The following is a 17938-nucleotide window of genomic DNA, read 5'->3' as shown; positions in this document are numbered from 1 at the left end:
GCGGCCGGGGAGAGGGGGAGGCTCCGGCGGAGGCTGCGCCGCGGGGACACAGTGCCGCTCGCCGTCCGGCCGGGGAAGAACAGCCCGGGAGGAGGCTCCGCTCGGCGCCGCGCCGCCCTCCTCCCCCCTGCCCGTCCGCCCGCCCTCAGGCCCCAGGGCCGGGCCCGCAGCGCCGCCCAGCCAGGATCCCCCAGCCCCAGCCCCGGGGCGAGGGGCGAGGCCGGCCAGTAAGTCTCGTAGCCCGCCGAGCCCCGCTCAGGGCGGCGGCGGGCAGTACCGGGCACGGCCGCCGCAGCGCTGCCTCCCGCTTGGCGCCAAAACCCCCGGAGCGGCCGGGCCGCGGCCTGAGGGTCCGCTCTCCGGCCGGGCCCCGACCCCGCGGGACTCTCCTCACGGGGCAACGGCCGGCTGTGAGGGCGAGGCCTGGGCGGCGTGGGGCCGGCTGCCGGCATTGCCGGGGAGGGGGCTGGTGTGTTGCCGGCGGCAGGGCGGTGTGCGGGGAAGGAGGGAGCGACATGTTTGTGCTTCCTGAGGGAGCCGGGCCGCCCATGGCTGCGCGGGCTCGGCCGGTCCCTCGGGCAGCCGGTGCCGGTGGTGAGGCCTGGTCGGCGCGATGGATAAGAAAATGGGGGGTGGAGGAGGGAAACGGTGCGTGGGGTGGCCGGGAGGGTGCTGTGGAAAATCGGGGTAAATAGCCCGTCTTCAGAGAGATGAGGCGGGAAGAGCAGCATCCACGCAACCACCGTCCAAATTTTTCTTCCTCCCTTGTTGGCAGATGAGTTTCTCAAACGCTAATTTAGTTATAAATCTTCAGGAGCAACTCGAGATGTGCAGACTGAAGGAGCCCTCGCCAGCCGACTCAGGAAATCCTTCCATGCAAAATGTCTTTGTAATTTAATATTCTTTCATATTTCCCAGAGATGGGGTATGTCTGGAAAGTCGGCAGCAAAGTGGGATATATCTGTCTGTTCTGAATCTGCATTATGTGCTCTGCATGTCTTAAGTATAGGTGGCTAGAAAGCATTTTCCAGATGCCCGCCCTGCTCACAGAAGGTGCGTGACGACTGAGAGGTGACTTTTACCTGATCAAGACTAATTCAGGGCCTTCAATTGCCTGTTACTTGAACTAGCTAGAAGTATAATTCTTCTCAGTTTTGGAAATCTCTGGTGTGTTTTCTCTAGAGAAAATTAAAGGCCAGGACCAGTCTGTGTGGAGGAATAGGTTTCTCCATATGAGTGTGCAACTGGGGCCTTGCTGGGCACAGCAGGAAGGATGTAGGAGTGTGAGTGGATGAGAAAGGGGTAGGTAAGTGAGTTTATGGTGAAGTATGCCAAATTGCAGATTTACAAAGACTGAGGAGCTCTCAGGTACTTCTGGTGTAATGGCATGTGGGTAGGAGATCGCTCTCCTATGCCTGTGTCCCTTGTCTCCCTGCTGTGTTGTCCTTGGGGAGTTGAAGTCTTGAATGTCCAGAGCCTCTATGAAACCAGCTCAGAAGGATTGTAGTGAAAATGATTGAGAGTTGCAAGGAACACCTTGGACACTGATTTGGAATCTAGAAGGGTGCCGCCAGACAAGGCGTTTAAATCTGGCTCCGAGTCCAGGCTTAGATAAAATTATTCTCTCCAGGTTTAAGGATCAATGGATTGGGGCATTCATGATGGACAGGGGACTATAAGAGTGGGATACGTTATTCAGTTTTAACAAGGTTGTACTGATCTAATAAACAAATAAAGCCAACACCAAGCATTTAATCTTTTTCCTTAATCCAAACTTCAGTGGCCGTTTAGATTTGCCTTAGAGCTGAAGCATTCAGACTAGCTATCAACTCTTATTTCCTGTCAATAAAATAATATGTACTATCAGAACTATTATACTTTTAACAAATTCAGGAAGGGTTTATCCTTATATTTGTTACAACAGGTACTTTTCTTCCCAAATCAAATGGCTAATATAAGTAATTAATTTGGTATAGATTCCTTATTTTTAATGCACTTGCATTAACATAATAACTCAGAAACAAATCCTAGAAGATTATCCTGTAACTAAAAAAAAAAAGAAAGTATGTATCAAAAACCTATATGAGCTGTCTTCAATTTTAACAGAAAAAATAAGAGAATGTAAGTTAGTAAAAGTTACGCAAGAAATACATTTGAATTTTTTTTTTTTAAATCCTCTCTGCTGAGTTTTTTTAGGACCCAAGCATAAAGCTAGGAAGTTGTTAGGCAGGCTTCTCTTTGGGCAGAATTGAAGTAGTATGGCTACCATATTGTAGAAATTTCACTTAAGTCTCTGAACTTCCTGGATTTTAATGTTTATTTTCAAGTATTGTTTTATTTTTTATTGGAAAGCCATACTTTGTGTATCATTAATGTGACTTGCAATGTCATAACTTTTTTTGTGGTCTTGTGATTACAAGTTTTTCACAAAATGACACCATCTTTACCTAGAATTTTTTATACAACAGGCCGTGAAGTAGGAATAAGAATGAAAAGACTGAGGGCTGCGCTTCCACAACTTGTTTTTAGTCTAAATTAAGGACAAACAGTGCAGAGCCTTAGCATGCACTTCTAGTCACTCATTTTCAACTGAAGATAAACTCTTGTGTTTTGAGGTGTATGTGCACTGTAACTAACATGTAGTTTAGATGTGGCAGTTCAAAGATTTCACTTGAAAGTGCCAGGCAAAGCTTGTTCATTCAATTTTATTTGAATATTTATTTGAATTTTATTTCAGTTAGAGCAAGTTGTTTGTGAAGCCTGACACTGGAGTACCCTTGGTTGTGGACCAAGATCTCTATCTTCTTGCAGACTTCAGATAAATGGTGAAGTTAGCTATTATTGTGGAGTAAAGCTTGAAGATTTTTTTTAATTCTCAGGATTTCTTATCTGTAGTATATCACCGAAAAAGTTCTGAAGTACATCAGTGGAAAGCTGGAGGAGGTTCACACTGGATTTCTGCTTTCACAGGCAGTGATTAGTCACCTGTATGAAAACTTTGACCACCCCTCAGCATCAATGTTGTTGGAGTCTTTAGGCGTTAAATGTAGGGACAGTTTCTATGGGTAGACTGTTCCATTCCTGGTGTAGTTTGCTGTCTGACTGTAGGTTCTGGTATCAACACAACCTTGCTGACATACCCTAGGTCCGCAGCTGGAGTATTTTGCCAGCATATTGGTGTAGAACCATAAGAGCACTCTTAGGATCGCCATTAATTTAGACGCTGTTAGTCAGATAAATTGTGTTTTGAACGAGTCTTAGACAAATCATGATCAGCACAGTGGTTGGGAGAGTAGGTGCAAATTCTGTAATCATGGGATGATTAGGCAATGGAAGCAGCAGGATTGGTACTTCTGCACCATTTGAAATTCTAAAGGGCTAAAACAAAGCGTGTGGTTCTGATATCACACCCAATTAAGGGAGGTATGAATGAACACTTAACTGCCAATTAGCTTGAATATATGCATGGCATTTTCAGAATGTGCAAACATAAAAGCTTCGGATAATCTGACCTGTGGTACTCTTAATCTGAATAGTCCTGAAATCTGCTCGCAGATATGATTACAGCTGCTGGTGTCTGGTTTGTTGCCTTTGCTTGTTTGACCTTCACCCTTCTAATTTCAGCAGGCAGCTGAGATCCGACTTGGACTCTGCTTCTTGTACAGCTGTAGCCAGGTTCACATGATCCCTTGGATTTTAATGGATGACTCTGTCTAATAATAAGACCCAGACCTTTTAGTATTTACCCAGATTTTATTGAGTCCCTACCTGGACAAATTTGTGTAGGAATTTATTTACTTTTGCTCTCATTGTTTTTATTGGAATGTATTTACTCCAATCCATTTGGTGTGTGTTTGTTTGTTTATTAATATATTTTAGGCTACCACTACAAGTGTAATTTATAAGCAGGCTGAAGTAAAGGGTGCTGAGCACTCTTATGGGACAGTCTTGTGGGGTGCTGCTTTCTCTCTGTCATGCTAGGAGAGGTTAGAGGAAAGTACCAAGAAAAGAAGAACATTGTGTTTTACTGGTAGGGGAAATAATGCAGCACAAGATTTTCAGAACGAAACGGCTTTCAGGTGAAACAAAAGAGAGTATGGAGTGATTACTTTAAGCACAGAAAATCCCTTAATTCATGTTGATTAAATTAAGCTATGCGCAGGTGTTTCTAGGAACAGATTAATGGTTGTCCTCAGGTACATCCTTAGCACAGTAAGTGTGGATAGTAATAATGATCAAGAATTAGTCGTATCAAGACACAAAAGTGTGTTGTGGACTGCAGAATAAGTCATACCTGTCAGTCAACTGGGCAGACAAGTAAGAAATCCTATCTGGTGGGTTAGGAAAGCACTAAAGCACTTGTCTTCCTAATAATAGCTATGCTCTTGAAAGCTCCTGCTTTGCAAAACCAGGTGGTGGAGTGTGGTCCTTTACTACTAATTTTTTTTAGTTGCAGTCAAATAGGGCAAGAGAGGGGGAAAAAAAGCTTAATTACTTGTTTTCAACTCCAGCATTTAGCCAGTTTTTGGTATGTAGCAGGTTGCTTTCTGGCAGGTTGCTTCCTAATCATGAATGCTTCCCCCTCTCCCCTTATGAAAGCCTATTTATTTTTTCGATTATACATTTTTTTTTTTTCCTGCAATACAACAGTTCTTCTGAACTCAGTAAGAATCAAACCCTGGATAATAGGTTTTTGTCCTCACTTTTGCACAGAAGCTTTCTCTCTTCGCTTTTTGACTTTGATATTAGTCCTTTTTTCTGGTCATCTTTCCTCTTTGTCCGTCTGTTTCTCTCACATGTTCAGTCACGCACAGCTCTTCCAGTTAAAAGTATAGCCTCTGACTTTGCTGCACTGCAGCCTCAGTGATATCCGGGAGATTTCTAATTAAACTTTGCAGCGTAACATGTCTTTGATGACAGCACCTAATTGTTTGAACTACCTATTTTTATAAAAGAATTGACGTTTTCTACATCTGCTGTGAATTGAGAAGAGTGGTTACGCTCACCTGAGTCTAAAGTGGGTTTCTTTACAACATGCGTAGCCATAATGAAAGATCTCCAAAAGGTGTCCCATTCCAGGGGGTGTTTGGCAGTGAAATTACTTTCATCTAAGAATAAACCAGGAAGCATATTTTTGTCCTGAAAAGCAGGGACTTCTGTGTGTCTCCCATCATCTACACTGACAAAGCAAAATCCATGAAAAGGTGGAGGAGGACTTGTGTGCATGTATTATCTCATGAAGACAACCAGCTGGAGACAAAGAGGGGAGTCCCACGACTTGCTGACTTTTCCTGGAGCCACTTGTGAATAAAGGGAAGGACCAAATACTGTATGGATGATACATTCCTTTGAAACTGTTCCCTAGCTATAATCTGTCTAAATGCTATTTTCCTCTGGTTTTCTCCTGGGAAAGGAGGGCTTTCTTCTATGCTGTCTGAAAATGTCTTTATTCTGAGTCATAATTGGAGATCAGGCAGTTATACTTGCCACCGGACATTTGTGGTATCAAGGCACGTTGAGGAATGATGAGGATTGTCATTGTCAGCGTATTTAAGCCATTGTGAAAAAGTGTATACTTGAGAATCACTTGTCATTTACGAAATGCTGTATTGACAGAACAATTGCTTGTGTTTCCTTTGCTTGCAAGTGAAGTAAAATGAATTTATTGGCACCTGCCTATTGGTGATTTCATAGGAGAATTTTTAGAAGCCTCCTTGATCCGTTGCTAGTTGTGAGCATTCAGAAACTGAAGTCAGAGCAGCCTACTGCGTGTCATCCATCCACCTCCTTTCTAGCTGCTCTCTATTATGATGACTTGTCACCATTCACTCCGTAATTACATTCTCAAGGTTATTTCCATCTCTACTCCTGATGTGTCCAAAGCACATACATTTACACCTATTCATTTCTGACAACCAAGTCTACTTTTCTCCAATAATATATTTAATATGAGCATTTATCATCTTTTCTGTCCAGGAGATATGTAAGCGTCTTTGCTTGCACCACATCTCAAAAGCTTCAATTTTCTTTCTGTCACTATCAATAACTTCTCAGAAGTCACATTCAAAAGTTGCTACCAGCAAAAAATTAAGCATTTCACTAGTCAAATCTTTCTATTTTTTGAGGTGAGATGTTGGGTTTTTTTCAGGCTTTTGTAAGGGAAGCCATAGATGGATGAACCATCTTCAAATTTTTCCAGTTTCTATTGAACGGGTTCTGATTGGATAAATCTGATCCCAGGTAAATGAATTTACCAACAGTCTCTGTAGCTAGACCCTTAAGCTTGAAGTTAGCATATATTCTATATTAAGTGAAGTTACTTTAATTATAGCACACTCAAGAATAGCCTGTATTTTTCATTGGCTCTGTGATACTTGCTGCACAGCAGAAGTGGTTGTGACGAAGAGCATTATGTCATTAGCCTAAGGTCACCTATAAAGGACTCCATTTCAAATTCAACTTTTCCGTTGAGTAAACTCTTTCCCAGTTTGATTTTTTTTTCCCAGCCAGCCTACAAGGAAATCTGCAGTTACCCGCAGTTGTAATAGTAACATATGGCTCTTTAAGTTTGCTTGGTGCTTTTTTCAAATAATAAGGCAGATTTGGGGAATTTCTGAGTGTATGGGACTGCTTAGAGGAAATACCACTGAGGAAATTGAGAAAGTTTGGTAATATATTTAGCCCATGGCAGCTACTGACTGGAGGGAAGACAGTATGAGCAGAGTCTCTCCCTCTACCCCGCAAAATGAGAACCATCCTATGATCTAGTAAAAAATGAGAACGCGTGGTACTAACAAATTCTGATTGAGAGACTCTTTAGTAAAAAGTATTGATTTTATTTGTGATGCTGCTGTTCCTGATTCTTTCACAGGTATATTGTCTGCTGCTGGCAGTAAAGAAAAGAATGATGTGAAACTTTACAAATGAATATGAACTTGGAATTTATGGTCAAAGAAAGATGTTTGATGAATGGACGTGCAGTCTCAGAGCTGTACGGTAATGATGGGGTCATTTCATGGTGATGGATAGGTATGTGGTGTACTATTACAAAGGCTTAAAAAGGGGTTGCATTTGTCAAACTTGGGGAGGCGTCAAAGGGTTTGGGTATGACTCTGTGAGCAATAGAATCATTACAATTTGCCTTTGAACAAAGTCAGGAAATATATTGATCCTATAGCTTTATGCTGCTGGGAAAGCAACTAATGATGATTCAGTCGATGTGTTTTGTGAATGGCTTGAGGGGATAATCATTAAAACATGACACCACCGTGCCATTTGGGAACTTGAATATGAAAGTTGGAATTTCAAACCCTTGTAGAGAACAATTTGTATTTGAATTTAAAAAATAAAATTACTTCTTTGGATTGTGCAGCTCTGGACACTTTATCCTTACAATTCTACTTCAGTAAACATATTGGATGTTTGTGTCCACGCATCAGCCAGCATGAGAGAGGAGCACGCTGACAGCACAGTGAGCAAGCAGCAGGGAATACTGAGTATCAGTGGAAGAGGATTTTCCTAAATTCAGGATATGTGGCTGCAGAGAAGGTAACTAAGGTTATTTGAGCCAGTACTTCAATGAGTATTTAACAAAGCGGACAAGGAATTGGTGTCTAAAGAGAGGACTGAGTATTATGAGGTATTGAGCAGACAAAGCCAGAAGTAGGCTAGACAAGGCAAGAGCAAATATAGAGATGAGAAAAGCGTAGTCTTGACAAACATGAACACCTAGTAACACAAAAGCTGTGTTCACAATAGTCAGATTTTGAACAGAAAATTCTCCTTGATCGAATATAAAAAAGTCCACCATGGTAGAGTGATTGCTGAAGGTGGTGATATTAAATGCCAGCAGAGGGATTACTGCTTGTAAAGTAGACTGATATGTATCCACTTACAATTTCACCAACATCTAATACCACTATTTATATCCTATCAGAATTTGGCAAGGCAGCTCATGTGTAGTCTGTGTAATATACTATAACTACACTGTATCAAGCACATAAACACTTGCTTTCTTAAGTATATCTGTACTGTTCTTTTTATCTTCCAGACACTACATAATTATACCTAATCATTTATGTTTTCAGGGAACGGCATGCTAAAATTGTAAACTTCCTTTATCTGAGACCATTAAAAGGCAGACAGAGACTTCTAGCCAACATTGGAACTTAAAAGTCACTACTTTAGATGTACTAATTTTTTGCTTACAGAATGCCATTCATCTATATTTAATCAATATTTTTTAAACTTCCTTCAAGATCTGCTCAGCCGCCACCTCTAATCTAGCATGTAGGGAAGAAAACTTGAGGGAACCATTTTTTTCATCCATTTTCAGTATCACATAGCTTCAAACTAGCTGTGTGTGCATTCTTAGGCTGGTATCCTTCCTTCAAAAACTGTAACAATACGTTCTCTCACACAGTGTCATAGTAAAAAGAAATTAAATGAAAAAAAAATATGTTGACAAGTCTATCGGATTCTGAATATAATGAGAGAACAAAACAATGTTATTTTCAGGGGAGAAAAACTTTATCTAGCAATAGGTCCTTAAACCCCCTAAGGAAGCAGCTTATTATAGCAAGTAAGAAATAACAGTAAAGGAAGTACACAAATGCTGACAGCATCTGTGAATAAATAAAAAAAGGGGGGGAGAAGGGGGTTTTATAGTTTCCTGAATTTAAGCAAATTTGCAGTTATATTTACTCTGTTGTACCAAACCCTTATTTTGGTGTTTGTGTTCCTTTCTAAAAGGCTTGTCCCTTGGCCCACTGCCGGATACGAGAAATGGGAACACAAGAAAAAGGTATGAATGAACAGGAGAAATGGGAAGGAGCAAAGATGAGCACATGTGGTAGAGAATCTGCAGCTGGCTGAATATTAGGGAGTTTCACGTGAGCAAACAAAAAACGCAGAGATAGAAGGTGAAATAAATATCCCTGAGTGAATCACAAGTACATTTTAAATATCATTATTTGTCATCAGTAAGTACAATCTTGCCAAATTCAAGACAAACTGGAGAAGCCAAATTCTGAGAACAATATGATTAAATGTTCTGTTATATATCTTAAAACTAGTTACACCTACAGTTCATATTTACTTAATATAAAGGCTCCTTTTGAATTCGATTTTGGCTTTGCCTATTCAGAAGCTACAAAAATAAACTTCTGAAACTAGCTGAACAAACTTGCAAGAAGATTTTTAAAAAACAGGGCATACTATTAAAACTCAAAAGTGAGGTTGTGGATTTCTTTTCAGCCTGTTTACATAGGAAGAGGAGTTTCAGGTCAACTGGAGAGCTACATCAAAATATATTGGGAGCTTTTGTTTCTGTGTGTGTATGTCCAGCCTGCTGTTTTGATGCTGCTTTGATTAGTAAATGGGGAAGAACATAAATGTGTCAGTGGCTGCAGTCGCACTCGGGAGTGACACAACCTGCCCTCCACAAAGGGGTGAGTGAACCTGACAGTTTAGAATGTTGACAGGTAAACGAAACAAGCTTAAATTATGGAAGTGCTTTTTGGTTTATATTTTAATCCTAATAACAGGTTTAAACATAATCCAGATAGGGATTTACTTGTATGTGCCTTTGATCTCTGCTGAATTTGAAAAGTAGATGTGTAACCAGCAACAATTAGGAGAGTCCCAAAACATTTGCCTTTAAGAGTCATCAGAGTCACAAATTGCATAATGCTGCTGAGGAAAATAATTACCAACATGTGTATGGATGAGGGGAAAATTGGCAATTTGTTCTTCTGCTGAGTATTTAACCTTTTCACTTTCTACTCTTCAGTACTGTGTAGAATATGCAGTTTATTTTTTGTATGTGGAAAATAGACATGTTCGTAACAAACCCTGATGTAAAGATAAAATTCTTACTTGGTTTTGCGATACGCATTGTTCTGTCCTAACAATCACCACAGCACAGAAGAAGAGATCATAGCTCAGAAATTGAAGAGCTCCATAGAAAATACGGAGTTCTCACGTTTCAATGTTCTTTTGAGTTAATGTGTTCTTTCTTCCAGGTTTTGGGGAATGTAAACAGAGGAATAAAGTAATTGAAAGAGTTGAGTGTTTGATCATCTATTTGAAGAAAGCTTAAACATGTTTTCATGCTGGTTGTATCAACTGTTTTGGGTTTTGTTTTTGGTTTTGTTTTTATTTGTAACAAGTTGTCTTTTACAGATGGGCCCAGATCCAAATGACACCACCTCTCCTCCATCCTGAATTGTGTGTGTGAGCTAAATCTGGTTACAGATACCAATCTGAGTATCATGAGCTAGGGCAGGGTGGAGTGGAGCTTGTCTTCAGATCTGACTCCCTTGTTCTCTGTACTTGGAATTGGCATGAATTTGGCAGGTCTGAGATAACTGATGTTTACCTAGTCCTCAAATAAATAAATCTGAAACTGCAGACTGCCCTCTGTAAGGAGTGGCTGTCATTTTAGGTCTCTGAAACCCTAAAATGGCCCTTAGCTGCCTGCAGCTTTCTAAATATGAGCTTCTTTTGTTGCTAGTGTTATTCACTGGGAAAGAATGTGGCCCCATTTACAGTGACAGAGGGTGTGAAATGTTAAAAAGTAGAAGTGATAGGTGGATTTTACAGTGAACAAAAAAGAAAAAAAAGGGTCAGAATTTACAGGAAAGCAAAGGAAGGCCCTATTCCCCTTTCAGCAGGGACCAAATAGCCATGGAGCCGATTTCCTATCTAAATAATTAGGTTCTATCATGTGACAGTTACGAAGAATCACATAATGAACTAAGGATTTCCTTTTTTAAAAAAAAAAGTAGTCTATACAGCTGTTTTTAAATGCACATCACTCCCTGCTCCCTTCCCCCATCTCTTTGGCTTCTTGTTTCAGCATAAGACATGCAGCCTACAAGTTATTCAAGTTTAGAAACTAGACAGTGAAATTTAATTCATAAATGAGTGTTAGTGGGTTTAGACCATAACAACTTCCCTAATTTGTTTTTATAAGCAGCTGGAGTAATTTGCAGACGTTTGCAACAGAGGTCAAGCACAAGGGTTGCTGTAGCAGCCACTTATTGTGTAACAAACGTTGAGTGAGGAATATTGACACTAAGCAGGGTACCTGCAAGATACTTAGATACCATAGAACTTTGAAGCCATTGAGTTGTGATATCAGAAAATTTTGTAAAATACACAGGTCCGGATAGGATCTGTACTTGGATATAAGGCCTCTATGAAACTCTTGGGAAAAGAAATAAAATAGATTTTCATATTTTCTTTAATCTTCTATTAACTGAAGGTCAGTCACTGTGAGGTAAATGGGTTCATAAATCACTTATGATTGGCAAGCAATTAACTTGTGGTAAATGAATTGTACAGACAATGGAGTAGAGTCTGTCTTGACCGGTGAAAGCATTTGTGCATTCAAGTGACATTAATAGATGATTGAAACTTGCCTAAAATTCAGGCTTGTACATAACATTAAATCTACTTAGAAATGCAATTCTGCAGCGAGGTCCGATGTTCTAACATTTAAAAATTTCTGAATTGGAGCAAACAATAGACATCCCAAAACTTCCAGTAGAATGAAAATACCTTGTTTTATTTAGAATCACTGAAAAGTTTTAATGACTTTTTTCCCAGTATTTTAGTAAGGTGAAATGGACTGGTAACTTTCAACATCACGAAAGCCATAAAATATGAAAATATATAAACTAAAGCCAAAGTTTTAGTTGAAATAATATTCCGTAGTAGAAAGAAAACAGTAACTGATAGCTTTTTTTTACTTTTCTTTATAATGTTAAATTTACTTTTTCAATAAATTATTTATTTTCAGATATTTAATTCCTCATCTCCGCATGACTTGGTCACATTAAGTAAACTTGGGCATTAATATATTTGAGGAAATACATTACTTGAAGGAAAGCAGTTACTTCAGTCAGTACAGAATACTTCAGTATGATAAAATCTTAATATGTGCTAAGTAGTTGGTAGGTTTTACATGCTATTGTGGTGAAAGTAAACAGGTAGGAACATAAGATTATTTTAACCCTCTAATACATGCAATATAATATTGTTCCAAATGAAAGAAACAAACTCCTTTCCCTTTCTGCCTCTGCCCCATTTTTTCCCTAGGGAAGACAAAATCCAGTATGGGATGATTCGGAGTCAGTAGCTATCACTTATGTTAGGGACTTGACTCCGGGTAAGACATCCCAGGGAGAAGCTCAGCTGCCCAAGAAAATAAAATCCTTAAGACTCACTGCAAATTCTTGAATTATGTTAGTTCTGTCTTAACCTAGAAAATTGTATCCCAGTTCAGTATCAGTGCCCTTTTTCCTCAGCTGTGGATGTCCTCTTAACTGCTGCCTGAGGGCAGTTACCTCGCAGATTGGAAACCTGGACATTTTCTGTCCTGGGGCAGTTTTGCTCTTACAGCTCTGGCATTAGCAATGAATGGAGGCCATTAATGATACTGTTCCTTGGAAACGTTCTCTTTCTTGGTCAGCATACAACAATTGTTTTATAAAAAACAGTAAGTAAACTTTCACATCCTGGTCAAATTCCATTTGAGATAACAGCACCCTGCTTACAGAGTTCCTACAGTTTCAGCTGGACAGCATGCTGATGTCTGTTAACCTACTCATAGGTTACAAAAGTGTCAAACGTTATTATTATTTTTTTTTTTAAGCTTGGTCTAATTACTGCAGTGATATAAATGAAGTCTGATTTTTAAAATAATACAGATATGCAGTTTTACCGCTTGCCTTGTTCTTAGACCATGTCTTAAATACACTGACCTCTCAGATCTCTGATATTAAATTCGCTATGGGGTAGGATTAATGCCGTTTTTAAAAATAAAGGCAGTGATATTCAACAGATAAGAACATGGCAGTTACAATGAAAGTCAGCTTATTACTTTTTATCATGTGCCAAGGAGGCATATTAAGCATTGCTTGTTTTTCCTTTCTGCAGTTTAAACAGATCAGGATGAATTTTTGATATCCATCAAATTTGACTTATCTGATTGATAAAAACAGCATAGCAGAGAACATCCAATACAGGAATCAGATTCAGTACAAATCAGAACTGAAGTGTGAGCTTATTTCAAATTCAGAAGGTCCTTGGAGCAGGGAGGCTTTTATCAGCTATATAAGCATGATCTCATTCTGTGCCTGCAGAGAAGATACAATTAAGTATAATTCTTTACTTCTTGGATTACAGCATTTGTTGTTATCCTCTTTCCGCATCTCCTTTCCAAAAACCCAAGCATCTTTGTAGTTTGTAGATTCTGGTGATCTTTAGTATATCAGGTATAATAAATTTTATTTCTCTTCTGCAATATATCTGGAGTATATCAATAAAGTACAAATATGCTCCTATAGAATTCCTTTAAACAATAATTTGAAAATTTACAACTATTAACTTTCAGCAGTAATCTTATAAACTCATTTGATAGTTTACTGATGGGTAGGTGAATCAAAATACTGATTTGTTAAGTAACTTGTCAATTCATTAGTGATAATGCTGAAATTAGTGTGACCTGCTCACCTAAAAATGTGATCTTATTGAAACCAGCAGAATTTTTGCTATCATCTTCAGTGGGGCAAAAATTGCCCCATGATTTAGATTTTTGCTGTTTCTAAATACTATTTTTCCTCATTTAAAATAATGCTGAAATAGAAAAGGAAGTAACCCATTATTTTAATATAATAAATATATAGTTATATATATATATATATCAAAATATATAGTTATATAAATATAACTATATTATATAGTTAAAATATACTATTTGGAATGAAAGAAATGTATATGTGAATTAACTAACATTACTGCAGGGATACCAGCCTGACAATTTCCACAGTTAACTATGGAATCCATAGCTACATGGAACAAATCAATATACTTCAAGTATAGAAGGCAGATGTAGAGCTCCTCTATGGAGATAAACCACCACAATTCAGTATGCATTTGACGTAAATCTGGAGAGGGGTGGAAGAGAAGAGACAGTTTTGTGACCTATTTTGCAAACATTTATTTTTACAAAGCTTCTATCCTTCTCAACCCTCCCCCTCTTTTTTTTTTTTTTTTTTTTTTTACTTAAGGAATTAAATTTCTGCTTCGGAAATCAAATTCTGGCTGAGGGAAGAGTTATCGTATGTAGGAACACAAACTCCAAGATCTTGGACAAAGTAATATTAACTGGAGACACAGACATTCCAAGAAGCCAAGTTAAACATCTTAAATCAGCATTAAGGTAAATCCATTAGGAAAAAAAAAAAAAAGGGAGGAAAGCTAACACTTTTTATTTCCCCCAATGGTAAATGAAACCTAAAGCTGGCAACAGAAAGTAGAAGACTCCTTTAGGAAGAGGAAGGGTTATAGCATGGAGGGACTGAATCAGCTTTTATGAAAATGTTTTCTGCAGGAACTAGATGAGGGCTTTTTTCATCTCTCCTTTCTGAAGGATTGAAAACCCCACAATAATTCGCGGCTTTGATTGTATATATCAATGGTCCAAAGTAAAATTCTAAATAGTGACAAAAAATATACCTTCTGTTCCTGGATAAATTATTTCAGATTTACTGCAGGCAGGCATGAATTTTTAATGCATCCTAATTTCTCAGGCATTTTCCTACAGTGTTTATTATTCAACATGTTGCTCTAAGTAAAAATAAGTCCTTCAAAACTGACAAAGTTAAACATGTCTTTCTTGCCACATCAGAATGTTCTTTAAACCAAAAGTTTAGCTACAAATTGTTCTTGCAAATTAAAATCTAATCTAATCTTTTTTTAAGTATAGACCCTCAAAGATAATTTGAGCATAGAAGAAAGGAGTAGACTTAGGCTGTATATAATCAGAAACATTAAAAGGGACTGTCATTTCCTTGTTTTTATGGCCCAACTCTGGTAATAATATTATTTTAATGTGAGTTAGAACATAAGCAAGAACATAGTGAAGTATTTTTACTTGGAGAAGGCAGCATTGTAGAAACTGAAATGGAAAATCTGTTGTTAAAGCATTCAGCGAAGACCAAACACTTGAGCCAAACAGCACAGATTACATGCTGTATGTTCAAGCCACTCCAAGTAAAAACAAGCCAACTGTAGACATGGGAGAAACAAAGGAATGAAAAGGACCCCCAAAACAATAGCAGATAATTGGGGATTACTATGTTACATTTGAAAAAGTTCCATGAAAACTCAAAAAAAAGAGGACACACATACTTAAAAACCCCTCTATTACAGTGATTATAATTATCTAGATACCAAAATCCCTCCTCTTCAAAGTGTTAACTGTGGTAGCGAGAAATCTGCCAGTACCCAAATTAGTCTGGCATTTTCATGGTGTCAAATACTGTAATATGTACAACTGGCAAAGAACAACATAGTTTCATGTATCAAGTGCCAGCAGCAACACCCCACTAGCAACGCAGCTTAATGGAGGCTATCAGACTCCAGCGTACTGAAAACCTCTCTCTTCCTCTTTTTTGGCAACCTTAAAAAAATATAAAGACACAGTCATTAGGCTGGAATTTACGTGACCTATTTTTCCAAGCGTATGATTAACACATTAGCAGCATCACACCCTTAAAGAAAAGCGATTTTGTTTGATACTTGTCCAGACACTGAACGCATGAAGTAAGGAAACTGTTCCCAGTACAGGCGTGAAACCACCACTTGACACCACACACACACACACAAACACAAATTCCGACCGAGGCTTTTCCTTCAGATTTTGGACATGTGCAATGTCAGTGTATTGAATAATTATTTATTTTCCTTTTGTGAGTCACGGCAAGAGACAGCTTTTTTTTGAAACTTAACACCATGTCCTGTGGATGAGTATGTATATGCTTTACCTATTGTACTAGAAATGTAAACGTTTGTCCTTGTTTATTTAAATATTTCACACTATATTACTACAAGATAAGCACCGAAATAGCAAAGTTACAGGCAAATTAGCAATGCCTAAACCATTAAATATTTTGGATACTAATTTCAGAATTTCTAGCATTTTTATTGTGAAATATATACAATCCTACATATAAGAACTATTTACTTTTCAGTTGCTGTGCTATCAAATAGGGACTGTGATCTCCACAAGCTCTAGAGAAATTACTCTAAGCACTCTTCTGCAGTTCTCACAACTATAGTGAGCTACCTGTGTATAATTAGTTCACCTAAAAAACTAGCTATTATTTTTGCACTTGCATATTCTTTATTGGCATTAAAATGAAAGTTACATTTCTAATGCAACAGGTCAGTGCTGGTGGAAGAGGGAAGGAGTCTCCAGGGCCCAGCAGGAAGCAGCAGTGGGAGTAGGAGTGTCCAAGACACAAAGCTGGCAGTGACTTCTTGGTCTTTCTTGCGAAACGTGTAAGATTGGTGTGTTAGTAGTCTGCTAAAAGCTATTTCTCCTTTCCCTCTTCGAAGGAAAATGAAGGACAAATGAGGCTTGGAGATGTCACCTCGTCCTTGAATGGGCTGAATCACAATGTGAGGGACCCTCGGGCTGGGAGATAACCTTTCTTCCCTTGGAGGGGGAAATGCTTTTTCACTGTAGTGCCACTGCTTCTCTTCCCTAGGAAGATCCCAGTGGGACACCTCCAGCTTGTCCTCCCGAGGCATTGTGCCCTGATGGGAGGAGGTTGAATACAGATGGCGGGGAGGTACCTCCCGACAATGGGGTGTGAGGAGGCACCCATCTCCTGGGAATCAGATGAACAAGCAGGAAGTGGAGGCCCAGCCTATTATCTTGCTCGGGCAGGCAGAGAGACAGAGCTGACTATGATGCCTATGGCTAGGTAATGAAATCCTAGTCTTAGAAATCAGTAATGGGTACGCTTTCAGTAATTTCAGTATTATATTTTAATGCCCATTTGCTGACCGTCAAATTTCTCAGGTCAGCAGACTTCTAATTTCTCAGGTCAGCAGACTTCTATAGAACTACAGAAAAGTATCCCCATAGGACCACCTCATTTTGAGTGTTGTGTTTTGTTGTTGGGGTTTTTCTTTGAGGGTTTTTTTTATTATTTTATTTTTTTAAGAGCTTTGGCCCTTGTGTTGATAAATTCAAACCTCTTGTTCAGGTGCCCAGTCCCCTTCACGGTGGCTTCACAGCACTTCTAATTTAAGAGCTGCTTATCATAATCTCAATCTGCCAGAAACAAGTCTCCCATCTTTCCGTAATCTGCCATGGTCCATGTCCATCCAACGCCCCTTGCTTGTTGCAGATAAGGAAGCCCTCTCCTGATCGGCTGCTCCTCTGTTCTGCTGTCGCAGCTCACACGCTCCATGGCACTCGCTGATGCCAGATCCCACCAGACTCTCCTCAGATTCCTTAAAAACTCTTGGCTTCTTGTCTGCCGCCGACACACCATTCCTCTTCCCGCCTCAGCCCGCAAACCCACCGCATCATTCTGGACCGCGGGGGTTTTCTCTTCTGAAATCTCATCAGAAACTGTCGGTGAAACGCCGCAGCCGCACCAGAGGTTAGACGTTCATCCTTTTCGTTGCAAACGTGCAGCCTGTCCCTACGCAGCTGAGAGATTTAACCAGACTCCTCTCGGCCTCCCGCACCTCCCCTTGTCTGCTGAGCTCCCCTAGGCCCTGTGCCCATCAATATGGCCTCCAGGGAGCAGGCCCACCCTTTCACACCGCCCGTCCTCTCCACAGGCCCACACGGGAAGCCGTTTGGGCAGCCGGTTGTATCAAGTAACCCCTGGGAAAGGCGGCGAGGCCCTTCCCGGGGCGGGGAGCTGCCACCTTTCCCCCAACTCCCGGTTCTCTTCTCCTTTTCCTTTCGGAGCTGCCCCTTCGTGGGGCGGGGGAAGACGCCCCCGCAGGACGCCAGAGCGGCCGGCCCCAGGCGCCCCGGCCTCCAGCCCGGCCTCCGCGGCGGCCGCTCGGGGCGGGCCCGGGGGAGGAGGGCGGCGCGGCGCCGAGCGGAGCCTCCTCCCGGGCT

The 17938-nt window shown here is 40.2% G+C and overlaps 1 protein-coding gene across 5 annotated transcripts in view; it reads left to right on the top strand.

The window, feature by feature from the left end:
- The first annotated feature begins 160 nt into the window (after positions 1–160).
- Positions 161–17938, top strand: part of N4BP2 (NEDD4 binding protein 2) — a 57589-nt gene continuing 39811 nt past the window's right edge. The window contains exons 1-5 of one of the 5 annotated variants that reach the window (XM_014957774.1): positions 195–227; positions 6149–6240; positions 6872–7029; positions 7373–7548; positions 8752–8803. The gene's annotated coding sequence lies outside the window, so the exon portion shown is untranslated. Of the gene's footprint in view, positions 228–663; positions 7030–7372; positions 7549–8751; positions 8804–17938 lie in introns of those variants that run through there. The other 4 variants (XM_014957773.1, XM_014957775.1, XM_014957777.1 and 1 more) reach the window with 4 other exon arrangements.

Source organism: Calidris pugnax, unplaced genomic scaffold, assembly GCF_001431845.1.
Source record: "Calidris pugnax isolate Ruff unplaced genomic scaffold, ASM143184v1 scaffold349, whole genome shotgun sequence".
NCBI classification, from domain to species: Eukaryota; Metazoa; Chordata; class Aves; order Charadriiformes; family Scolopacidae; genus Calidris; species Calidris pugnax.
This window is presented reverse-complemented; position numbering and strand designations above follow the sequence as displayed.